This window comes from Eurosta solidaginis, chromosome 1, assembly GCF_040869045.1.
Source record: "Eurosta solidaginis isolate ZX-2024a chromosome 1, ASM4086904v1, whole genome shotgun sequence".
Taxonomy (NCBI): Eukaryota; Metazoa; Arthropoda; class Insecta; order Diptera; family Tephritidae; genus Eurosta; species Eurosta solidaginis.
Genome location: NC_090319.1, coordinates 123,545,389 through 123,573,310, shown reverse-complemented (window position 1 = coordinate 123,573,310; position 27,922 = coordinate 123,545,389).

Genomic DNA, 27,922 nt, shown 5'->3' with positions numbered 1-27,922 from the left:
GGGGCACATTAAAGGCGTATTTATTGTAATTTTTTTGTTTGAACACAATATATTAAACAGTATTGTTGTAAAGAAAATAATTCAGTCATCTTCGTCTGTCTCAGGCTAAGATATTCATAGTGAAATTGTTTTGGTATGATATTCTTTTCGCAAAGAGCTTTTAGGTCGTTTTATTTTGAAGATGAAATGTATAATCAGTGATCATACGAGGTAACAGGACCCTTATTAAGTATGAGAGAATTTCGTCTTGACCGCACAATTGTACTGAGATCGTATACCTTTTTTGCGCTATCATCAAAATAACCATAGTGTAGTTTAACCAATGCACAGTGGGCCACGAAGGGGTCAAAAGTGGCCATAATTCAAAATCTTATCGAAATAGCTTACAAATTGCTAACTTTAGATTTTTCGTTTTTTGGTTTTAATTTTCTAAAATTTTGAAAAAAAAATTATTTTTCGTAATTTTTTTAATAACAATTTTTTTAATTTTTAATTTTTTGATTTAAATTTTTTTAAATTTTGAGTAAAAGTTTTATTTGCTTGTATTTTTTTTTTAATTACATATATTTTTTTGTGTTCTTTTTTTGTTTTTGCTTTATTTTTTTTAAATTTTGAGTAAAAAAATTTTTTTTTGTAAATTATTTATTTTTTTGCTAACTTAAGATTTTTAATTTTTTGGTTTTAATTGTTTTAAATTGTGAGAAAAAAAAGTTCGTTTGTTTGTAATTTTTTTTTAATTATATTTTTTTTTGTTTTTTGCTAACTTCAGACTTTTTTTAAATTATTTATTTTTGTTTTTTTGTTTTTAAATCTATAATTTTTAATTTTAAGTGAGTTTTATTTAAAGTTTGAGTTAAAAAAATGTTTTTCCTATAAAAAAAAAGATTATATGTGATGTTTTATTCGAGTTCATCATCTGACAGTACAACATCATCCAACATGCTTAAAGTTTGAAATAGTCCACTTTCGTCTACTTCTTCCTCATTTTCTTCCACAAATACAGCAGCTGATTTGGATTCATACTGAGCAAATTGCGCACTTCTATTGGAATTGACAAACATTGCTTATGTTTTAAACGCAATACTTGATATTATTATATCAGATGTGTCCATTGCTCTATTAAAAACATGCTCAATATTAGATTCTCTGTTATGCTTCCTGCTATGAGCTCGTCTGAAATTCTTGTAGTCCTTATTTCGGGCTTCAGAAGCTTCTTCCCCTAAAACACCAACAGTTAGTATACTTGTACTAATAATATCAGCACCATGCAGAAGCAGTTTATGCAATGTTGATGGCATAGGGTACCAAGGATAGAGATTTACATGTTTCTGAGCAGAAGAGTCTCAAACGCTTTGAAATTTCATAGGATATACTGGAAGATGAATTGAAATCGCGATCAAAATTGTCTTTATCTCTTTCAATAACTCAAAGTCAATTCCAAGACATTGACTTAGTATATCTAGATTTTGAAAAGCTTTCCGGGCAGTGGTACCGTTAATGGTATTTCCAGAACCTTCTGCTTTTGGCTTATCCACAATAAGTCCTATTTTAGATCTAAACTTTTCCTGGATGTGTTTCTTTCTTTCAGCAAATATTGATTTTTGATCAGAGGTACGTATTTGCCATATCTTAAGATCCAGCCTATATGAGATTTTTAAAAAACAGCCGAAAGCGTTAATCCACGCATGTAATGGGCTAATTCCATAGACAAGGAATTTTGGGTTCTGTAAAAAAAAACTCCTTTTGACTTATTCGAAAGATCGTTAAATAATTTGGGTGTGGCATGACAGACAGGACATGTTTGCATACGTTTAGTACCCGTAATGATATTGAGCACCTTGCCATCTATTAGAGTCAGGAACAAAGAGAAATGTATTGAAATTTTCCGATCATCGTCCACAGCAGCCTGAAATCTTTCTAACTTGTCGATTTGATCCTCTATATTCAACTTTTGCCTTAGGATGACTTCCGCTGATTCAGAAACATTTTCCAAAGATATAGGTCGACAAAATCTGGCTGATTGTGGTGATTTGTTATTCCACAAAACATTATTATTTACTGTAAAGAAAGTGAAACAACACCTTTTAGTCGTTTAAGTTTTTTGTTTTAATTTTAACAAGACAAATGTTTCAACACTCGCGTGGTGTCTTCTTCAGTTGCTAGTTTTCAACTAACCATTGTCAACAGAAATAACAAAGTAACAAAGTAAGCCTATCCAAATTTGTCAAATATTATCGGCTAATACAATGAAAAAGCAAAAAGACATAGAGTATAATACAACAAAAAAAATTAAGTAATAACAAAATATGGATCAAACGAAGTTTAATGGAAAGCTGAGTAAAGATTTGTATACAGTGGGCCACTATCACGATTCACTGACACACTTTTATTTACATAAATATGTAGGGACTCTAAAATATTTAATCTACTGATATTAGATTCTATTTTAATTAATTTACAGTCGTCTTCACTTATCGAGTGTTGATTCGATAATGCATGTTCGGCGATGCCACTTTTGGGCTCAATACTTTGTATGTATTTTAAATGCTCATTGAACCTGATTCGTACAGTGCGCGTCGATTGGCCTATGTACTTTGCACCGAATTCTACTCCGTCGTCATTTATATGAGAGCAAGTGATTGAGTACACTCCAGGATTGTCCAAAATGTCACCTTTATCCTTAGATGATCTCAATAAGGCCTTCAGTTTTGTTGTTGATTTTGGAGCCAAATTTAAACGAGCTTTTTTAAAGATATGTTTCATATCAGAAAAATAATATGGGTCGTAAGTCATGCTGCACCAAGTCATGTTGTCTTTTTCGCCCACTGTGCCGAAAAACGAACTGCACTCTTTTTGCAATTTTTTGCGCTGATGTTTTCTTATTAGCTGCTCTACCATGCTAGTGCAATATCCATTAGTTTCTGCGATGCTCACTATTTTGTGTTTTTCTTTGTTGTAAGCAGCACAGCTTAGTGGGACGTTAATAAGGCGATGAACCATAGAATTGAAGGCAGCTAATTTATGCGAGTAGTGATGGTTCGATTCTATTGGGATAAATCGATCAGTCGATGTTGGCTTACGATATATATCGAATTCGATCCCTCCGTCGGTATTATGTTTGAGCATTAAGTCCAGAAAAGGTAACTCATTATTTGTTTCAAACTCACATGTGAATTGGATGTTTACATTAATGGAGTTAAATAAATTCAATGTCTGCTGTATTTTCTCTCTCTCTATAATAACAATACAGTCATCGACATATCGACTATAAAAACGTGGGAAAATAGAACTTTTAATAAGCTGTTCTTCAACTGTATTCATGAATAAGGTGCATAGGAATGGGCTAATATTCAAACCCATAGGCAAACCATCCATTTGTTCAAAGAATTCCCCTCTAAACTGGAAAAAAGATTGATTTATACAAACCACGGTCAACTCGAACAAGGCGCTAGCCACCAGTGGATTTATATTTTGTTTGTCTAACCAGATACGTAAAGAATCCAAGGCACCATTTCTTTTTTCCAGTTTAGAGGGGAATTCTTTGAACAAATGGATGGTTTGCCTATGGGTTTGAATATTAGCCCATTCCTATGCAACTTATTCATGAATACAGTTGAAGAACAGCTTATTAAAAGTTCTATTTTCCCACGTTTTTATAGTCGATATGTCGATGACTGTATTGTTATTATAGAGAGAGAGAAAATACAGCAGACATTGAATTTATTTAACTCCATTAATGTAAACATCCAATTCACATGTGAGTTTGAAACAAATAATGAGTTACCTTTTCTGGACTTAATGCTCAAACATAATACCGACGGAGGGATCGAATTCGATATATATCGTAAGCCAACATCGACTGATCGATTTATCCCAATAGAATCGAACCATCACTACTCGCATAAATTAGCTGTCTTCAATTCTATGGTTCATCGCCTTATTAACGTCCCACTAAGCTGTGCTGCTTACAACAAAGAAAAACACAAAATAGTGAGCATCGCAGAAACTAATGGATATTGCGCCAGCATGGTAGAGCAGCTAATAAGAAAACACCAGCGCAAAAAATTGCAAAAAGAGTGCAGTTCGTTTTTCGGCACAGTGGGCGAAAAAGACAACATGACTTGGTGCAGCATGACTTACGACCCATATTATTTTTCTGATATGAAACATATCTTTAAAAAAGCTCGTTTAAATTTGGCTCCAAAATCTACAACAAAACTGAAGGCCTTATTGAGATCATCTAAGGATAAAGGTGACATTTTGGACAATCCTGGAGTGTACTCAATCACTTGCTCTCATATAAATGACGACGGAGTAGAATGCGGTGCAAAGTACATAGGCCAATCGACGCGCACTGTACGAATCAGGTTCAATGAGCATTTAAAATACATACAAAGTATTGAGCCCAAAAGTGGCATCGCCGAACATGCATTATCGAATCAACACTCGATAAGTGAAGACGACTGTAAATTAATTAAAATAGAATCTAATATCAGTAGATTAAATATTTTAGAATCCCTACATATTTATGTAAATAAAAGTGTGTCAGTGAATCGTGATAGTGGCCCACTGTATACAAATCTTTACTCAGCTTTCCATTAAACTTCGTTTGATCCATATTTTGTTATTACTTAATTTTTTTTTGTTGTATTATACTCTATGTCTTTTTGCTTTTTCATTGTATTAGCCGATAATATTTGACAAATTTGGATAGGCTTACTTTGTTACTTTGTTATTTCTGTTCACAATGGTTAGTTGAAAACTAGCAACTGAAGAAGACACCACACGAGTGTTGAAACATTTGTCTTGTTAAAATAAAAACAAAAAACTTAAACGACTAAAAGGTGTTGTTTCACTTTCTTTACAGTGTCGAAAGTCGTTTAGCACTCAAAAATAATTTAATTTAATTGAATTAAATAATTAATTATTATTTACGGTTAACATTCGTTGTGGAATGAGCGTAGTTGCAAACCAATTTTGGTCAGTTGGCTTCGAAAGGTTTTCATCAGGAATTGATTTATAAAGTTGTTTATAAGCTGAATGACCAGAACTGCCATCACAACCCATGAACATATTAAAACAGCAGGCGATTCCATAGCGCCGTTTGCAATCATATCATGTATAATAACATCCTTCTGCAATTCAACAATTCTCTTTGCTGTGTGGTTTAACAAAGCTTGTAGTGACACCTCAATTCTGTTCTCAGAAATAGAGATGTATTCTTTAGATGGTCTACATTGAGACTTCATTTCCCTTACATCATTATATGGTGGCCAGATATCGGCACCACTTGTTTTGGATTCTAAACGCATATTTGTGTATACGCTCCTAGTAAGATTATTGTTCAACAAAAATGCTAAAGCTTATTCAGTGGTTTTTGCTTGGATTAAACTTTCAAACAATTTTCGAACTTTTCTGGGTTGCTCAATATTTTTTAAAACAAAACTTATGACTGAATAAAAATCTTTGTTTCCACTTCTACTTGCTGACTGGCGACATGCTATTAACAACGATTCTGGGCTATGTTTTTGATGCGAGTTAATTTTTGAAACTTTACGTCGTTTAGATCGAGAAGATTTGTCATCAAATTTAAGACTCGGACGGCCAGAGCGAGGGCGAGAACCCTGCTCTTGTATTACACAATCTTTAATTTCCAGTTCAGGGATATTAAAATTGGAATTCAACCATTGTATGCTTTTGTTCGAATCGAGATTTTATTCTACATTCAGCGCTATATTTCACATTCCGCTTACCATTTAGAGGGTTAATTGATAGTTTCAGTCTAGAAAGAAACTTATTGTCCACTTTGGAAATATCTAATTTTTTTCTGTAAAATATAGTTCATGACTAAATAAATATATTTTAAATCATCTAACTGCTGAAGAATTTCCTTTTTAGTAAATTCTGCCATATTTACGTAAATGTACTTAATCGAAAGGAACAAAATCACGAATATTTAAAAAAATATGCTAAAAAAGCTGAGTTCAATGAAATGGATGTTTGATATTAATTTAATTATAACTGCAATTCGATAAACTAAAAGTTGACCATCATCTTTCGACAAACCCACGGCAATAATGTATTTCAAGGAAATAATGAATGTGAATTTGAATCGACTCGACTAAAATTGCTCAGACGGGAGTAGCGCCAGTTAAAAAAAAAACAAAAAAAAATGAACAAAAATGAGCAAAATCATCGCAAAGTATATTAAATGTAGAATATATTTTATGTTAAGCGTTTTTGATAGGAGGTGGTACGTAGGAGTACAGGCAAACGATATTGAGCACGCCTCATAAAAAATGAACATTTTAATCAATAAAATACGCTAAAATTTATAAATAGGGACTTCTTTAAATCGCTTTTTACTTTTTTTTTATCGTAATGAACAGTGTTAATAAGAAAAAGAAGAGAAACGTTAAAAATATACTATTTTATGCAATCAAAAATTCAGTTTCAATATACACCCCACCTGTAAATTTTAAATCCAACGCTCTTAATCAGATTGAAATTGTGACTTTAATAATTAAGCAATTGCTATAATATTTTACGAACAGTTGCCTTAGTTATTATATATTTTGGCTAATAACACGAAACATTAAAATTCCAACATGGACTTTTGGCCGTTTTTGACCCCTTCCTGGCCCACTGTGCATTGGTATAAAAACACAGTTTTTTTATTTTATTTTAAAGATAATATAAAATAATTAATCACCTTATTTTGTAAAAGCTCCATACTAAAATAATAAAACAATTTTATTGGATTTCACGATCTTAAGCAGAAATGATTTGTATCAAACTAAAATATATATTTTCGTTTTCAGCCATATTTTTTTCTTTTTGCAAAATGGTTGCTTAAATCAGCATATACAATATAATTGCAACAAGTAATTTTGCGAACAATATAAATATACACGATAAAAGTGAAAATAAACATTACTCGTAAGATAACACAGAGAAGCACTTTTCAGGTAAGTAGCAATTTGCGGTCACAAAAAAAATAAACAAACCTCAAAATTCACTTACACTAAAATTTCTTTTTGATTTAGCTTGATAACGGTACTATTCTCTATTACAAAAATTTGTGAGATGATTCAAATCATGCAAACTATCGGTTTTCAGCAAAAAACTAATATCTGTATTTTTGTTGGTTACACTTAAATTGCGGGAAGGGCTTGATATTCTTTTTCTTTGCAAGTATTTTTAAATTATAATTTTGACTTTGTTGAAACTTCCTACAGTATATTGAGGAACCCCATGCAGTGATACCGTGTCTTAAATAGGACTCTGATATGGCTAAATATGCTTGGAGCAAAACGTTATAATTTGTGCAGACACTTAGGTGTTTTAAAACGTAAGACGACGATCTAAGCTTTTTTTGCAAGTGGGATATGTGTACATCCCATTTAAAGTTTTCGTCCAGTATAATGCCGAGGTATTTATAAGTATAAACCATGTCTAAACTTATGTTACAGTCACAGGGAGTCTGGTTTTTGTGCAAGCAATCATAATTCTGGAACTTAAATATTGAGCGGGAAATATGTGGAGACCTTATGTGCATTGCTTTGATTTTAGAGACGTTTATTGCCAGACCACTATCATGTGCTCATTTAGTTATTATATCTAGCCTTCTTTGCATTATGCTTATTACGTTTTGTAGATCCCTATGTGGTACAACTATTGCTGTATCATCTGCATATGCAAAGACCTCACAGTTGTTAAGAGCCCTAAGCATACTATTTGCGTAAATTATATAGAGGATTGGTCCCTTTTGACCCCTGCGGGACTCCATAAAATAGTGTTGTTTGATTGCTATATTCATTTTGTATTTTTACACTATATCTCCGTACTTTTAGATAGCTTGCAAACCATTTAAGGCAATCCCCTCTTACTCCGGCAGTATCTAATGCTTCGAGCAAGTTTTGATGTGATAATGTATCGAATGCTTCGCTGAAGTCTATAAATAGAGCAATGACGTGATAATTTTTTCCGATGTTTTCATTTATTTTGCTGGAAAATTTACCCAGTAACTGGTTTATGTTTTTATTTTTTTGAAATCCATATTGTCGGTGATCAATTACTTTATACTTAACTATAAAGTCTGTCAACCTACTCACAATAACTTCTTCCATGATTTTTTCGATGGCCGGTAGTATAGCTATTGGTCGATAGTTACGTATGTCAGACTTAATCCCGGCTTTAAAAATGGGTTTTACAATAGAAAATTTTAAGGCTTTGGGCGCTGTGCACTGGGTTATACTCAGGTTAATAAGTTTTGCTATTATGGGGACTACATTAGGTGCAAGCACTTTGAGATCTTTTGATCGAATACCGTCTGATCAGGGACCCTTCTTCGTATCAAGTTTTTGTATAATATTAATTACCTCAGTTTCGCTAGTTTCAAGCATGAACATTGAGTTGGTTATCTTATTTTGTGGTACAATTAGACACGTAATGCGACATTCATGAACTGCTCTATTTACATCCTCATTAAATGTTGTGGCAAAGTCATTACAGATGGTCTTGGTATTAATATTACTAAAATTTTTCATAATTGCTCATCTGTACTGACACTTTTTGGCCAACAATCTCGTTAACCAACTGCCAAGTTTTCTTTATGTCATATCTAAATTCAGCGAATTTATTTTGGTAATAACTATTACGGGTTCTTTGTATTTCTTTACTTACATAGTTTCTGAATTTTTTGTATTCTAACTCAACTTTTTTGTCCTTTGACTTTCCTTTCCACTTTCTATATAGAATATCCCTACTTTTACATAAAACTTTTAGGGCATTTGTCATCCATACATTCGTTTTTCTAGGTGTATTAATGTTTTGGGTTACACACGAATTTTCATAGCTATGTCTGAAATTGCGTTAGTTGAGCTAAAGGCCCCATTACTGATACTTAGCATAGAATTGACTTGACTTGGCGTAAACTTGGCAACTTAACCTTGATTATACTCCACTTAGCGCATACAATCTGGCATCATAATCATTAATGTCAATTTGTATGACAAAATATCAAAATGAAATGGAAACAAACAAATGGCATCTCAAAATGTAAACGTTACTTAGAACCAGGGATGCACCTTAACGTTAAGCTAATCGTTTATCAAAAAATTTCCACCGTTTCCGTTGAAACACTTCGAAATATTATCGATAAAGAAATTATCAAGATAAATTGTATCTCGTTTTTAACCGAAACGAAAAGCTTTCGATAACGTTAAAAACGTTAACAAAAACGTGATACTTTATGTTTGAATTGTGCTGGCAATGCTATAGCCATGGTGAAGCCGTAAGGTGGCAACAACGAGCGCACATACACACACAAACTCTATGTAATTTGTTTGTGTAATTCGTTGGTGGTAATGTCAAAAATACTTTGAGAAATGTTCGTACTGTCAAAATTCATGAGAAAAGTTGCAATCAGCTTGGCTAATGCTTTCACCTTTAATGACTCCGCCATCAATCAGCTTTGCCAGCATAGTTTGAAATTAATAATCAACATAAACGATTTGATTTCGTTTTGATATGGCAGAAAACGAAACGAAATCATTTCGTTAATTTGACGATCTTAACGTTAATAAACGAAACGAAATGACTTCGTTTCGTTTATTAACGTTGATTATCGTAACGAAATGATATCGTTTCGTTGGTTAAGCATGCCTGCTTAGAACTTACATAGAAAATCAAAATTCAACAGACTTCTAAGTCAAGTTAAGTGTTGCTAAGTTTTGAGTAAACAGTAACATGCAATGTTCATTTAACAGAACTGTAAGTGACAGTTCTTAAGCCAAGTCAAGTTTCATTCCAGTTTACCTTTATCATCTCATCATAAAATTTGTTGTTGTTTATTGCGCTAATAAATTTGGGTTTTTCTATCGGATGCATACCATAGATGAATGGATTTGCAACTCTTTGTTTCGAGAGAACGCTGTCAAAATGCACATTTTTTATAACATTTATCAATGATGCCACTCCAAACAAAAATTAATAGATCTGAAAATGGGGATTTTTGACATACATTTCGGCGATTATAGTTTCAATCATTTAATAAAATGATAGTCGTCAAATATTAATTTCTTTGAACTTATTTTACAATAATACGACTAGTTAGAGTTAAATATAAACAAATCTAAGTAAAACTAACATTTCGATTAAATTAATTAGTCAAATATTGTAACTGCATTTAACTCGCAGTGAAAACCATATATCCTTTTGAAATTTCAGTAAATCGGACCTATGATATAATAATTAACATTATTTAATGGATAGGGCTTATCCTACATGTCTGGCGTTCCAGGTTCTGTGATCAAAATGGACTGGTTGCATCGGGAGTTCATATTTACAAAACCTGTTTTTAGTGATAACTTTTGAATGGTAAATAATATTTACCCTCCGCCTTCGAACTAATAATACTTACACTAAAACAAGTATTTTTATCCTTTTTACCATAATTTTTGGACGCTATTCTACAGTTATAGGTCAAACTAAAGTTTACCAAAATTTTTGGCACGTTTTTCGTTTTGGCAGGCACATTTTTTGTTCTTGCACCCGCTTCAGCTGGCGCGAAGGATTTATCTGTGATTGTTGCCAGCAACAACTAGAAGATAAATCCCTCGTGAGAGCGAAAATATGAGAGCATAAACAAAAGATTCGTATCAATCTGATCTATGGATGAATGGATTTGCAACTCTTTGTTTCGAGAGAGCGCTGTCAAAATGCACATTTTTTATAACATTTATCAATGATGCCACTCCAAACAAAAATGAATAGATCTGAAAATGGGGATTTTTGACATACATTTCGGCGATTATAGTTTCAATAATTTAAAAAAATGATAGTCGTAAAATATTCATTTCTTTAAACCCATTTACAATAATACTACTGGTTGGAGTCAAATATAAACAAATCTAAGTAAAATTTACATTTTGATTAAAGTAATTGGTCAAATATTGTAACGCATTTAACTCACAGTGAAAACCATATATTCTTTTGGAATTTCAGTAAATCCGACCTATGATATAATAGTTAACATCATTCAATGGTAGGGCCTATCCTACATGTCTGACGTTCCAGGTTCTGTGATCAAAATGGACTGGTTGCATCGGGACTTCATATTTACAGAACTTGTTTTTGTGATGACATTTGAATGGGAAATAATATTTACCCTCCGCCTTCGAACTAATAATATTTACACTAAAACAAGTATTTTTATCCTTTTTCCCATAATTTTTGAACGCTGTTCTACAGTTGTAGGTCAAACTAAAGTTTACCAAAATTTTTGGCACGTTTTTCGTTTTGGCTGGGACATTTTTTGTTCTGGCACCCGCTTCAGCTGGCGCGAGGGATTTATCTGTGATTGTTGCCAGCAACAACTAGAAGATAAATCCCTCGTGAGAGCGAAAATATGAGAGCGTAAACAAAAGATTCGTATCAATCTAATCTATGATGCATACTACGCTCACTGAAAGAGACACCACATATCAAAGAGTAATGTTCTGTTATATTTGTTTGTATAACACCTGACATGATGTCAGTGGCCCTACTCCTAACAAAAATGTGATCAATACAAGTATGAGAGTCTCTCTTAATATCAACTCGAGTATGCGCATTAAGTGGAGACATTGGTGCTTTATCGGTAACTGTATCGGTAACCTTATAACAGCTGATTCGACCAACCTTATGAGAATCAATGCAATCGATTATTGGTGCCGCTAAGGTCGTAACCGTATCGTAGCCAACCAATTGGGTTTTGGTTTACCGTCGTAACGATAAACAGCTGATTACGTTAGGGATACGGGTACAGCGATACGACATACGGCACCAATGACTCCGGCTTAAATTAGATTTTGCATACCATATGAAGAGAGCATATCAAAATAGAGATTTGCATTGTTATTATCAGCGTTAAGTATGTTTTTGTTTATGTCGCCTATTACAAGAATACATTCCTCTTTATTTGCCTTTTTTAGAGTACTGTCAAGCTCTTCAACGAAAGAACGAACATTGTTTTACGGAGGTCTGTATATAGCATGCAGTTAGTGTGCATGGAATGTTTTTGTTGCCAAGAGTTAGCTTAAGTTCAATGGTCTGGAAAGAATTTATACAGCATGCGATTCGTTGGTAAAATAAATTTTGTCTCTCATAAACCGCAACCCCTTCCCCACACCCTTGGCTTGTGTTAAAGAACTCGACATTGAATCCATTTATATGAAAGAGGATTTGCTCATCATTATTTATATTTGTTTCGACTAGTACCAATATATCAATGCTATCAATAAGCTTAACAATTTCCACTCGGAACGTGTTAAAGTTTTTTTTGCATTTAAAATCGTATTTTACTAAGTTTGTTGTAACAATATCCGTAAATGATCGAAATGGTTTTGTTTGCGTAGTGTTCATTACAACATAATTATTGAAAAGTTTAATTTTATGAATAAAAAATTAGAAGTTGACTGTGCTTTAAGTATGTATGTAAGTGATATAAACAAAGGCAAAATTAGTATAAATATAAATAAACGTATATAAGAAATAATACAATAAATTGAAAACTAAATGCGATGTGAAGTGCGATGTGAAGTGAAGTTGTGTTTATAGAAGATAAAAAATATGTTAATACTAATATTAGTGGGGTAAAAAAAAAAATTAAATAATGAAATATCAATTAAAATTTGTAAATCTATTTGATGAAATCTATATCTGATTCTGAATTTATAAAAAAAATTTTATTTTGCTCACCTTTTTTTGCCATGATACGACCCCCTATGACCCATACAAACTTCCAATTCGACGCCTGTGCTCTATTTCTTGCCAGCCATAATAGGCGACGTTTAGCTCTCGTCAAGTCATCATTGATATACACTCTTTTTTCAGCGCCGTTGCTGGAATTTAGTTCTACGTCTTCTACCTTGCTGGCATAGAGTTTGACCCCGCGCATCTTCATCAAAAGCTCTCTCTTTTTGCGTACAGAGGAGAATTTGATGAGAATGTTTTCACCTCTGCCTTTCATACGATATACTGCATCAACATCGTTCTCACTAACATTAACACCAGCAAAGTTTGCAATGCGATTCACAATAGCTTGGAGGTTCACATTTTCTCTTTTGTTGACATTTCTTACAACTACATTCCTTTCCAAACTTGCCTGTTCCATCTCGCTTACCTTTCGCTCCAGTGCTAGTATACGAATATATTTTGCGTTGCACTTGATTTGATTTTTTCTTGGCCGTGTAATTAACAAAAGTATGCGCGTATTATTCACGAGATTAATTTAAGATTTCGCAAAAATTTTTGTCACTTTCAGACTGCTTTATATCTTGAATTTATAAGAAAAATTTTTGGAGCTTGATCAAAAACACGTCCACTTGCTTTCACTTTGACATTTTAATAATAAAGTACCGGTACCCGACAGATGATGTTCTGGGTCACCCTGACCCACATTTTGGGCGATATACAACTAAAGGCCACTCCCTTTTAAAACCCTCATTAATACCTTTAATTTGATACCCATATCGTACAAACACATTATAGTGCCGCCCCTGGTCCCCCTTCCGGCGATATCTCAAAAAGGCGTTCACCTATAGAACTAAGGCCCACTCCCTCTTAAAATACTCATTAACACCTTTCATTTGATACCCATATCATACAAACACATTCTAGAGTCACCCCTGGTCCACCTTTGTGGCGATATCTCGAAAAGGCGCCCACCTATAGAACTATGGCCCACTCCCTTCTAAAACACTCTTTAATAACTTCCATTTGATACCCATATCATACAAACACATTCCAGGGTTACCCTAGGTTCACTTTCCTAAGTGGTGATTTTCCCTTATTTTGTCTCCAAAGCTCTCAGCTGAGTATGTAATGTTCGGTTACACCCGAACTTAGCCTTCCTTACTTGTTCCAGGAAAATTTGTTTCTTAATTTGGCATATAGTTGTTTCGTTCCACAGTGACCTCCAGTGATGGGATCATTATGATAAATTGCTAATAATTTTGAGTTTTGTTCCTTACCAGTGATTGTTTCAATTGGATCCATTAAAATAATTTTTAAAAATTGTAAAAGCTTATTTCCTCTGTTCTTAAAATTCGTAATTGTAATATTTAAAAATTCTCGTAAATCTGAATTTTCAGCAGTACGCATGCTTAACCCAGTTAATATTTTAAAATGCGTTACTTTTGTACTACGCGGAGGAGTATTATTTATTATACGTTGAACGTTGAACCTCATCCACATGACGATACCATTGGGTTGGATTTTCCAAACACAGTTTACTAACCATTGGAATGACTATCCGGTGCATGCGTTCAACTTGCCCATTGCCACGGGGAACACGAGTTGTTATAAACAAATGCTGTATACCTTCGTTAATAAAATATTGCTTGAACTGATTACTAGTAAATGCTGTCGCCCTGTCCGTAACTATACGTCTTGGATTTCCAAAAGTTATTGCTTGTTTACGCAAACGTTTTACTACTTCTTCGGACCCTGTCGATTTTGTAGGATACAACCATACAAATTTAGAAAAACTATCTACAACTACAAGAATGTGGTTATACTTCTTCCTAGTTTCTGATAAAGGGCCAACATGATCTATATGATATGATCCAAGTGGTTCTGAAGCTTTCTCAATTGGCGTTAACAAACCTTCTTTCTTCCCAGCTTTGGCGTCCATCATTATACATTCGATACAACTTTTCACTATTCTACCAACCTTTTCGTTTAACTTTGGAATAAAATACCGATTTTACAATAGCTCCTGTGTTTTTTTAGTCCCTATATGACCCTGCCTATGCGCTATTTTAATAATTCCATCCTACATATCTGTTGGAACTACTAAAAGTTATTTGTTCGGGTCTTTATACAAAATTCTATTCTTCTCGAAAGAATCTTCGTAAACATCTTTTTCAAGTATTTTCTTCACTACTCTAATCCATTAATCCCTACTCTTGGCCTGTTGAAGTCTAACTTTTAATGAATCCTCAACTAATAACAGACAATAAACGCGACTGAGAGCATCCACATGTTTCATCTGAGTTCCACCTCTATGTTCAACGGAATAACCAAATTGTTGTAGGTATATTGACCACCTCATCACCCTATCTGGCATGTCCTTTTTATTCATAGTCACAGCAAAAGCATTACAGTCAGTGACTATCTTAAAGCGAATATCCTTAAGATACACACGTTATTTCTTTAATGCCTTAATAGTAGCTAAAACTTCCAACTCGTATGAACAATATTTTCCCTCACAAGCTGTGGTTTTACGACTTAGATATTCGACAGGATGAAAACTTTGATCTTCCGAATCTTTTTGCATCAGTACTGCACCGTATCCATATTTTGAAGCATCTGATCATTGCCCATTACAAATTTCACATCCTTTCTAAGGAAATCTGACAGAGGTTTAGCTATTTCTGCGTATTTGTCAATAAACCGTCTAAAATAAGACGTTAGACCCAAAAATCGTTGCAACTTTTCCTATTCTTTGGGACTGGAAAGTCACGTATTGCTTTTGTTTTACATTCCGAAGGTAAAATCTTACCGTCCTTGATTATATAACCTAAAAATGAAATTTGTTCTGCAAGAAACTGACACTTTGCTCACTTAATCTTTAATCCGTAGTTCATAGCAACATCTAAGACCCTTTTAAATTTATTAATTCCTTCATCGATCCTTGGCTGGAATCACGATGTCATCCATATAAATTATTACTGTACCATCTTTTAATAAATCGCGAAATACTGCCTGAATGTTTCGGCAAAACACTGCAGGAGAGTTAGGAATCCCAAATGGCACATAACAAAATTCAAATCCAATGTAGTAAAAATATTTGCACCTTGCAACTGCTCTAGAACTTCGTCTATCAGGGCCATAGGAAAATTGTCCCGCACTATCTTTTCTTTTATTTTCCTATAATCACAGCACAGACGTTTAGTTCCATCTTTATTAGGGACTAGAACTACTGGAGCTGCATACTCAGATGTGCTCGGAACAATTATCCCATCTTTTAACCAGATATCAATTTGCTCATCAATATATTTCCTATCACCAAAAGACACCCTACGCGGAGATTGATATACAGGAATATCATCCTTTACAACAATTTTCATCTCAATTGGAGATATCTCATATTTGTTTGGCTTGCAATCGTCAATTAAATTTTCTATTATCAATGCAGTTGGCTTTGGAAGATAAGTTAGATCTATTTTAAGAACTTCGCACTCAATGCTATTGCACAACAATGAAGAAAATTCTTGAAAGAGATAATTTTGTTCAGAGTTATCAAAATTATTAACTGACTTTTTCCCTTGCAATGATTCTAATAACCCCTTCTCTTTAAACGTTACACCGGATTGTCCAATAATCACATAAATTTTCTCAAAAAGACTACTTCCTAATATTACTGAAAATACCGTATCTTCCTCCCTCACAACGTAGTAAGTTACTTTCAAAATAATATCATCGAGCTTCACATCAAAAGAACCAACTGTTGTTATTCTACCTTCCCCAATGCCACTTAACTGAACTATCTCGGTATCTAATTCTATATTCCCAATCGTTATTAAGGTATCATATCGAATAATACAAAGCTCACTTCCAGTATCAACCAATACACTATGTCGATATCCGTGAAAATAATATTACTTTTCCTATTTACTTTCAAGACTGTTTTCCCAAGAGTATTCACCTGCTCACTTTTCGCTGACTTTATTGTCTGCTTTCCTTTACAATATTTTGCGAAATGTTCCTTTTGTTTACATTTAAAACAAATTATTCCCATTTCACTACAACCCTTCGCTAAATGAGATTCTGAACCACTCTTGAAACACATTCTTTTCCCGTCTATTGTTTTATCTTCTAACATTTTAAAACTATTCGATGAATTATTTTTGTTTGCCGACAAATAAGATCCCCGAATTTTCTCATAAACCCGAATCTTTTCTTTTAATACTCTTAAATTGGTAGCGTCATATAAAACTGCTTTGTTTAACCGAGAATCGGGTATTCCATCAATAAAATACTCTATCACACTAGCTTCATCTACCTGTATTGGAATATCTATCTCAATCAAGGCATAAAGGTACTCATTAAGACTTTCTTTTGGCCGTTTTTGTCTTTGTCTTAATATTTTATGTACTTCTGCCACCCTCAACTGTTTCCCAAATTCATCAATTAATTTCTCTTTTAATGCAATCCAGCCTCTTACAGATACTAAGCATCTCACAAATAACTTGGCTGCACCCCGCAGCAATTGCTATCCATACACAAATTTTTGCAAATCATCCCAACCCACTGTGTCGGCAACATCTTCAAATTCCCGAACCCAGTGAGCGACGGATAATATGGAATCGACCTTTCCTTTTAAATCGTTTTTTCTTGGGGACTCAGCGTATTGAAATTCTCAATGGTTAATAAGTCCTTTTGGTGATAATAGATTTTTGACACCGGCACAGAGGCAGTTTAGTTTTATACATTCTTCAACAAGTTGTTGTTGAAAATGCGTACGGACTGCTCAAAACAAGATTCCGACGATTACTTCACTTCAACAAAATTGTAGACTTAAGTTCAGTAGTCAAAATAATTATATTCTGATGTATTCGGCGTGACGTAATTTTTCAAGAGCTTATAAATTTAAATGTTATTCATTTACCCTAGCATTTCTCTTGCTTCAAATATAAACCATCTCTTTTGTTGAAAATCTTAATCCATATAAAAAAATAATGAGAATAAATTTTTTTATGGTTCAATAAATAAATCTTTTGTTTTTAATTAAATAGTTCAAGACAACAAAACCTTTTAACTGTGGCGCAAAGTTTGCAATTAAAATAGTACATATTTATAGTGTTCAAAATTCAACGTCAATTTGGTTTTACTAAGGTTACTTAAAATCCAAAAAATAATTTTCTCTTCGATTTGCATCAAATAAAAAAAATATCTCAGAATTCAAACTTTCGTAAAAGTATTTGATATACACAAAATACTAAAAATATCTCAGATTTAAATTTTCTTAAAACTATTATAAACACAAAATAACTCAGACTAAAAATTTCTTAAAACTATTCTATTTACACAAGGCAACAAAAACGAGACTTCAATTATTCTTATAAGTACCTCTACTATATACAGACAAAATATCACATATTTACATTCTAACTAGTTAAAAAAAAGACACTTCAATTATTCTTATAAATACCTTCACCATATATACATAGATGAAATATCACATATTTACAAGTTAACTAAAAAATGTATTTCTTTTAAAAAAAAAAAAATACATTCACCATTAACACGGTCACATCTTTCTCGAATCCATGAAAGCTTCATGGCGTTTCTGCTTAAGCTGCTGCACGTATTCCACTTTCTCCAGCTTCTTCCTGTTGTAGTTTTCCAGCAGTTTCAGTTTTTTTTATGTTGCAACTTCATGTCGGCCATTTTTTGCTTAACATTTGGTCGGTGTCTACTACTATTTGTGTACTGCAAACTCGAAGAAGCTACGCTTGTAGTGCTTGGCGTAGTCTGCGAATTGTTTGGTGTTGGCTACGAACTGCTGAAATCAGAACTTGAGCTTTGTAAAGTGCTGAGTCTTTGGTGCTCGTCGGCGTGTGTTTCATTAGGGCTTACAAATTTTCCAAACAAATTAATTGAGTGCTTGTTGGAAATTACAGGACTATCTCCAAATATCTCGTCCAGAAGATCCCAATATGGCCCTTTGCAAGGAGTAGCGCTGGTTCTTCTATTGTTGTCGTTGCTCTGCTTATACGCCCTCACCAGATTTTTAAATTTGGATACGAGCATGTTGACAGTTGTGGGTTGGCTCTGTAAAAATAGTACAAAATAAAATGGCGCATATTCATAGTCAAAATAAAAAAGGTTTTAAATTTAGTTGCAGCTTTTTTGACAGATAGCTCATAGAAAATTATGTCAAAAAGCTGCAAGTAAATTTAAAATCTCTTTTATTTTGACTATGATTATGCGCCAATGTTTTTATCAAATTGAACCATATTTTAAAAATATTTTAAACTTATCAAAACACCTTGACTCTCCAAATCTAGCAGCACATTCTGCATTCCAAATTTCTTCTTGCGTGCATGGAGAAATTCATCTTTTCTCGCTATGTATGCACTTAGGTCTCTAGGGCTCTAGTCTCTTCCATGGTCCAAATTCTCTTTTCCCTAAAAGTGAAATTTATTTTTGTAACATTGAAATAGTTTCGAACGTAAACAAACTATTTTATTTACATTTCTTTTAAGTTGTTTACTTCTCTGTATTTTTGCTTTTAAATATGGCGAAATCTTTTATGTATATACATATGTACACATATTTATTTCAGTGCTTCCAACTCAAAACTGGTTAGCTGTCAAAACATCTACTAAAGAAAACAAAACGAACAGAACTGCTATACGGATCAGAAATTGAACCAGATAAATATCAGGATAACGACATTATTGTTGCATTTGTATGTTAAATTTCTATCAGTATCTGGTTCACGCGTCATTGGAACGTAGCTAATATATCACATAAATGTAAAAAAATAACTAACTACTTGAATATAAGCAAAACATTTGCCTTAGATACTGCAGAGTAAGGTGTTCTAAATGCTATATATTCAAAATTAAGCAATGTCTCTTTAATATTTACTAGAATTTTCTAAAACGATTTTCGTATTATTGCCGTAGTGACGTTTGTGTGTGTGTGCTTATTTTGAGCGATCAGCTGAGTTACGCTACTTGCTGAGGTTTACAATGCTTTGCGCTGTCCTTCTCATAAATTCTTTTAACTTCACTATTTCTTCCAAATATGCTACTTTTTTGCATTTTAAGAACGATAATTTAAATATTTTTTGAAACATTCACTATACATAAAAAATGTTTAGAAAAAATAGAAAGCATGTTTTTAACGTTGTTAGAATGCACCAGATTACAATTAACACAGTACTGACTTGTTTCTTTTTAATGATTCAGGTTGAAGAACCCATGTATCAAATCCATCCGTATATGATATCATGCCTGTTTTTTACGGAAGAAGTAATGCCGGCATATTAGACAATAAATTAGTTTGTATCTCTTAGGTTGGATAGGCGAGTATTGCATTACGTATAGTGGATATAGATCCGGTACGTTCCGGTAACAAAGCACCATTTCATTTCATTCATTTCATTTTTTATTCATTTTCTTTCAAAACAGCATATATGTTACAATAGCGACTTAAATTAAATTAACCAAAATTACAGAAAGAAAAGTAAGGCATTCTGTAAAAATATATGTATTTTAGTATCGAATGCCATCTCCGAATAAAATTGAATTTAAAAACAAGTAAAATAGTGCGTGGGGTGAAGTTTCATTAAAAATAATAAGTAATAAATTATATTAATCCAATATGTACATATAAGTTTTTAAATGCTAGGGTTCAGCAAAATTTTGATGTCTTCGTGTGATTTCTCTAGTAGAAAAGATTTAACCTTTCCCAAAAACTCATTAAGATTTCTAGTCATGCAGGCAACGCATGCAGGCAACGCATTAAAAGCTTTACAAGAAACGATCGTAAAGAAGTTGCTGAAGTTAGTTGTTCGAGAGGTCGGGACATACAAAAGTCCATATGAGTTTTGCCTCAAGTTATAACTATCCGAGACCAGGCTATGTAAATACCCACAGCGAATAAAAAATATCTTTAACGTTTTATAGTAGTACATATGGTTAACAGGAAGAACTTTCAGATCCCTAAACAACTCCATAGAGTGGTGAAAACGATCAACATTACATATTTCTCTTATGACCCATTTTTGAATAGTTAGAAGCTGCTGGATTTTATTACCTGAAGCGCCACCCCAACAGGTTATACCATATTGAAGCTTGGAGTGGACTAAAGCGTAGTAAATAGTTTTAAGTGTTACGTTTGAACACACTTTTCTTAAATTGTAAAAATAACGAACGGAAGATCGCAAATAGGACTTCAAACGAGAAATATGCGTAGACCAACTCAAGTTTTGGTCAACAATAACACCAATTCATATACCTGCTGCGAAGATTTGCGTTTGATGGGTGGTTTTTGCACTTTTTTCCAAGCTTGTTTTTTAGATGAATTTTTTTGAGCAATTTTTTGCTAATCCATGGTTTTAACTTATAATCAGATAAAAGAAAAGCTAGCAGACTTAATGTGTCTGTTAAAAATGTTCACAAAAATATTAAATGCCTTGGATATGTCTTTTTCAGAGTAAAATTCATCCCATGACTCAAATCGCAATAGTTACCCTTTTATTATTGTTTTTTGCACAAGCCTTGCTTAGTAATACACCAGTCATAGTGTGATCTGTTATTCCGACATCAAGATTTAGGCTCCGCAAACTACTGAGAAAATGATTACTAACACGACAGAAAACGTGAGCCAAGCTTCCAGACATACTACGAGTTGGCTCATTTAAATACGATGTAAGACCATCATCCGCCATTAGATTTAGGAAGCTATCTATGGTAGGATTAGCGTTAAGAATATCTAAATTAAAATCACCTAAGATGACAATATTGGCTGAATTTTCACTAAGGAGAAGATTTGAGAACTCTTCCACAAATATCTGAACAGGTATCGCATGTAGTCTGTAAACACATATAAAAGTAAAGACTGCACCGGAGATACTTATTGAAACCTTTAAGATGTCAGCACTTGTGAGATTGCATTCAAAATAAGCACACTCATATATATCCCGAACAAAAACTCCAACACCATCTGCAGAATAACTGTCATTAGTGTTCGCGAAAAAATTATAACCGGGTATAGTGAAATCACTAATTTCGTGAGAGTATATCCAGATTTCAGACAAAAATATTACGTCGGGATAGTTTTTAAACATATCTAGATTGCATAGCAATAAATCAAAATTTTGCCGAAGACTGCGTATGTTTTGATGAATGGCAACAAACGAATCCGTAGAATTATACATCAAATCAAGATCATTAATAGCGAGGTTGTTTATATATAAAATATTTGAGAAAGCCATTTGAAAAATGCAAGTATTAAGTAATAATTAGAAAACTACGTTACTTTTGACAACTCGTCAAAAGTACTAAGAATAACAACGTCGCTATTATCAGTCTTTTTCATCATTATTCTACCATGACTTATCTACAGTACTTATAATTTTTTGCTTTTTTTGTTTTCTTCGCTACTGTAAGCAGCGCTCTGTTGTAGCTAGTCAGACTATCGTTTATGTAAATATTGGTGTTTTTCTGTCCATCACCAAAAAGCTGAGAAGTTAATTTCCCCTTTTCTCTCCGTTTTTGGGACATAACTTTACTCTTCAACTCAGTAGAGGCAAAATGAATTCGGAGCACGTTTGTTTGCTTGAATTTTTTGATGTAGCACATGCTTATCTCTTCTGGAGAAACAGATAAGTTCAAAGCAGCGCCTAAAATTTTCTTTGTGCATTCATTCGCATTATCACTTGTTAGCGCTGGTACACCAACAATATCGACTGCACTGCTTAAGCACCAAATACACGACACGAACATTTCCGCGAACATTCCCGTTATGTCATGTTTCTGCGACCTTTTCTGTCGTGTATGGTGGCGTTTGCCAGTTCGCGCAAATGTTCGCCAAAAATCAAAATATTTTAATTTTTGGCGAACATTTGCGCGAACTGTTCGTGTGTGTATGGCGAAATAGCTCATAATCGTAGTAATTTCTGAACGGAACAGACGTGCGCGGAAAAGCAAAATGGACAATAAAAAATTTCTATGTGAATTTATTGAATCTTCTCTCTTTTTTTTACGCTTAATTGCCACAGCGAGCAATATTGCTGCAGCACAATTGTTGTCCGTATTCATCGCTGTCTGAAAGAGAACTAATGTTCGGCCAAAAGTTCGTATGGTGTATGGCCAAAGCTGCGAACAAGATTGCGGAATGTTCGCGGAAATATTCGTGTCGTGTATTTGGCGCTTTAGTAGTTGTTTTCACGCCAGTTTAATACACTTTCAAACCTCGATACTCTCTCGCTCAGTTTGTGATTTTCCTCTTTGAGTTGTTTCACCGTGCTTAGAAACTCGGTATTCACTTTCTTTAGACTCACAATTTCGTCATAAAGCAACTGCAAAGTTATTTCCTTTCTATTTATGTCGCGATCAATATGTATTTGCTGTGACGGTTGAATTGATTCCGTTTCGTATGCGTTTGTGTTGTTGTTATTTACGACATTGCTTCGTTCACTTGCACTTGCACGTACATTGTCACGGTTATTGCTGGGTATCTTGTGTGTTTGTTGTTTTTGGCTGCTGTTGGTGGTTATTTTTGGTTTGCTAAGTGCTGTTGTTGTCGATTTTGTGGTCGCACCGCTCAATTCGGACGCTGCAGATGCGTCCGCTGTATCACCCGAACAGAGCCCAGAGGCAGCACCAGGAAATGGCTTTTGATGTAGTGATTTACGGCGCAGAACAATGCACGGCTCACATCTATGCTTTATATTGTTCAATTTCATAAAATCCAGATCAGCGGGCGTAACTTTGGCACAAAAAGCATGAAAAAACCACCACAATCTACACACGCGACTTTAGCCACCTTTGCGCCATCGATTTTGGTATTGCAAGCTGAACATTGCATTTTGTTAGTTTTGAAAAAGAAAGAAAACGTATGAATAAATGCGCGCACCCCCCCCCCCCCCCCCCCCCCCCCCCCCCCCGACACAGTGCAAACACGTCCACTCACATCAAAATCTCAAACACCTATGGTACTAACCGACCCATTTCGGAATCGAGCCTCGCCTGCTAAATATGTGGTATGATACATTCATATTTGAAACAGGATTGCCCTCACGTAGGTGAGGTTGAAAATTGGGTTGCGAAAACTATAAAACTTTGGCAGGATCTTGTTATTTCGGAGTAAAATATTATCCTCAGAAAATGCTGCTTCTCGCACCAACCGCAACAGCATAAACCGCGTGTGCATTGATCTTGCAGTCTTCTTGCGTAGTTTTATTATTCGGTAAATATATTTTTAACTTGGAAATTGCAAATCTTACACTGGTCATAACTCTCAAAAATTTGTAATAATTGGAATACTTCCTAAATTATATTACGTCTACATAGGCTTGGGTCCTGAAGAGCTGCTTTCTGCGTTTCTCTTATTCTTAAATAATCGACACTTCTGGAATAACGGACCAGATTTCCTACAGCAACTCGAGGAACGAGGATCCGAGAATCGGCTTAGTGTTTGATGAAAGAGTAACTTCCTTCTGCCCCTTCAATGTTGGTCGCCTTGTCGTGGAGAAGGGGCTTAAGTATCATGTTGGAATCTCCTTTGCGGAGGGGTCCCAACACGAAACGAACTAAGAGGAAAGCCCCATATGTCCTGCAGCGTCGATAGCGTGTTCAGAAGAACGCATCACTTGTCGCTGCAGGAGATGTGAGGATTGCCGCAACAACAACACCCAAAACAAAGTGTTGAGGTACCCGTGCCGATGGCTGTGTGGTCAGCGGGTGTATACTGAAAGGCTGATCGCGAACGGTTCCCTCCGATGCCCGGGCAAGGTCGGTTGTATAAGTGTCTTACCCCCGGTATACTGGCTCTGCCGTGGGCTGACTAACCATTCCATGCAAACTCGTGGGAACTGTATGCCCAAAGAAAATCAAAATACTAAGAAGGAGGGGGAGAAAGGGAGCGTTCTGGGAACGCTCTCTGAAGACGATCTTCTGGCGACGCCAACAAACTCCTGGGGGAGCTCAATCTGACGGATCTGTGTGAGGATGGGTCGTCAATCCTCGGAAGGCGAGTCTCATCCCAATGATCAGGGTGGCTCAAATTATCCTGTAGCACTCAAAAGTCGCCTCGAATAACCTGATGGTCCTCCGCAGGGGTTCCGACGTTGATGTGGTCAAGGTAGAGTCAAGAAGCGGTCGAAGTATGACGGTCGCCGCGGCTTATATGTCTCATGATCAGCCCGCTCCTCCAGAGGAGGTAGCGCAAATGGTAGCACAAACAGCCAAGAAGGAGACGATCGTGATGGGTTGCGACGCCAACGCAAGGCACGCGGTTTGGGGGAGCAGCGAGATAAACGAACAGGGTGAGTCTCTCTTTGAATTTATATTAGCTAACAACCTTTACGTATGCAACAAGAGCAGCTCTCCCACCTTTAGTTTTCGAGTAGGGCTAACTACCCGGGGTGGGGGGAAGTCCTTGATATAACACTAACATCTGACTCCCGGGAGCTTACGGTTAGAAACTGGGAGGTGTCGAAAAAACTTTCCCTGTCGGATCACCGGTTGATCCTTTTCAACATAGACTGGGAAAAAGAAATGATTCAGCCACACAGAAACCCTAAACGGACGTCCTGGGGCCTATGGGGGGATGTGCTTTCACCTCTGCTTTGGTTGATCACCATAAATGAAATCCTAGGAAAACTTAACGCAGGGGGTTAAGATCGTGGCGTATGCCGACGACGTGGCGATCTTGGTCTCTGGTCCTTTCCCTTAAGTAATGAGCGAAATCATGAAAAGGGTCTTGGCTAAACTCAGCAGATGGGCACAGGGATGTAGCCTGAGGTTAAATCCCGGCAAGGCGGACCTGCTTCTCTTCGCGAGGAAGTACAATCCACCTGCCTTCAGACTACCATCCTTAAACGGCCAGCAACTAACCCTGTCATCGAGTACCAAGTATCTGGGACTAACAATTGATAGCAAGTTGAATTGGAAAGTATGCTTCGAAGAGTGGGTACGGAAGGCCTGCATCGCCTTCTATGCCTGCAAATCAATGTTTGGTAAGAAATGGGGACTCAAGCCAAGCATGATACTTTGGATGTACGAGGCGGTGGTGCGACCGGTGCTTACCTATGGTTCCATAGTCTGGTGGGAAGTTCTAAGTAAGAGCTACAATCTCACCAGCCTGCAAAAAGTCCAGCGCACTGCGTGCGTTGGTGCCATAGGGGCCGGACGCACTTGCCCCACAGCTGCTTTAGACCCCATTTTGCACCTGCTTCCGATCGACTTGCATATACTTTGTACATCGTCACAAACCGCACTGAGACTCAGAGAGTCCGAGTGTTGGCAGGATACTCAGCAAGGGCATAGTAGTATCCTAAAGAAACTTCCGGATGGTGTATGTAGTATCGAGACAGATTACTACCCTCGCAAACTGAAGTTTGAGTACGGTTGTAATACCGCCATTCCAAACAGGAACGAGTGGAAGAGAAACCCGCGCATAAGGGTCGACGACATCCAAGTCTACACTGACGGCTCCAAGATGGAATCGGGAGTGGAGGCCGGAGTCTTCTCTGAGTCCCTAGATTTGTCTGCATCATTCAGACTCCCGTCGCACTGCAGCGTGTTTCAAGCAGAAATCCTCGCGATTTGGCAAGCCTGCAAATCACTGGAGGGCTTGAATGTAGCTGGTAAACTTTGCATCCTGTCGGATAGCCAAGCAGCGATAAAAGCACTTCCCTCGCCACACATTAACTCAAAATTAGTGTGGGCTTGTAAGCGATTCATATCCCAGTTATCCACCAATCTAGAACTACGCGTTATCTGGGTCCCGAGTCATAGGGGGATAGAGGTTAACGAGAAGGCCGACGAGCTAGCACACAGGGGCTCATCGGAGATGAACGACGAAATAACCAGTGTCGAAGTAAGCATACCCTTAGCAGTAGCCAAGGGGAATATCCAAAGCTTCTACTTGAAGAAAGCACAAACAAAGTGGAATAACATCACCACCTGTGCGATATCAAAATCCATTTGTCCAAACTATGATGGAAAGAGGACGAGAAGTCTTCTGAACAAATCTAGGGCTAACACACGCAAACTGATAGCAGTCTGCACCGGTCATTGGGCAGTAGGTACGCATGCTGAAAAGATGGGCATTCCGTATAACGAGTACTGCAGAAGCTGCAAAGATCCAAATGCCAGAGAGACAGCTCTAGCTATATCCCGGCTAAGTTTCCTTGAAACCCGGTTTCTAGAAGACCTCAGAGGGTTATCTGTGATAGCAATCCCGACTATTCTTAATTTTATCAACAACTCTGGCTGGTTGTAATACATTGACCGTAACATTCCGTAGGTTTTTAGACGAGTTACATGGCATCAAAACGGCTTTAAATAGCTACTTGGGCGACCAGGGTCGCAGCCATTTCACCTACCTACCTACTTCCTTCTGCGGTCTGGTCGCATCATCAGCTGGGTTTTGAGATTCTGGAAGCCATCTTCACTGAGTAATTTCCGACGAGTGAAGAATTTCAGATATCCTATTGGATACAAACTGCTTATAACGTCGCGCATCGGAACGAATCCATCTGGAATCCGACCAGAACACTATTTGTGTGCCTTTGTGACTGCTTAAAATAAAGTCCTCGATTCGCGTTCCCAGAACTGCAGACTGAAAATCTAATCGTGGGATCGATAACGGCTTTAGTGGGCTGCAGCGGGATTTCCCAAGATTAAAAGTAACTCGCACTAGGTTTGGGTGGCATATGGGCCAGTATGCAACGGCTGCGGAAGCATGCTCGCTCGCATCGACAAATAAATGCAGCTGAATATCAATTGAGGGATCTGCGAAATTTAAATTATAACATTTCGGTATATTAAAATCTGTTAGCGTCAATATTTAACTACCGTACGCTTTGCAACATTTTTGGTATTAACGATATGTTAGATAAAACCCCCCAGATCAAAGATAGACATTGTAAGGCCCAACAACACTGCTTTAGTCTGACACCGAATACCGTCTGAAACCTGCTTTGGTATTCTTCAAAACAGTAGTTTAAAAGTGAATGCATCGCGATTTGCATCCATAATATATTTCATAGTACTCGTATAGCATATTCCTCCGGAATCGACTTGTAAATTTCTCGCAGAAGCTCGTTTGAGTTCGACACAAAGCCTCGAAGTTCGAACCAAGCTTTTTGGTAAAGGTCAGTTAACTGCTCTGTAACGCGTATAGCATCGTT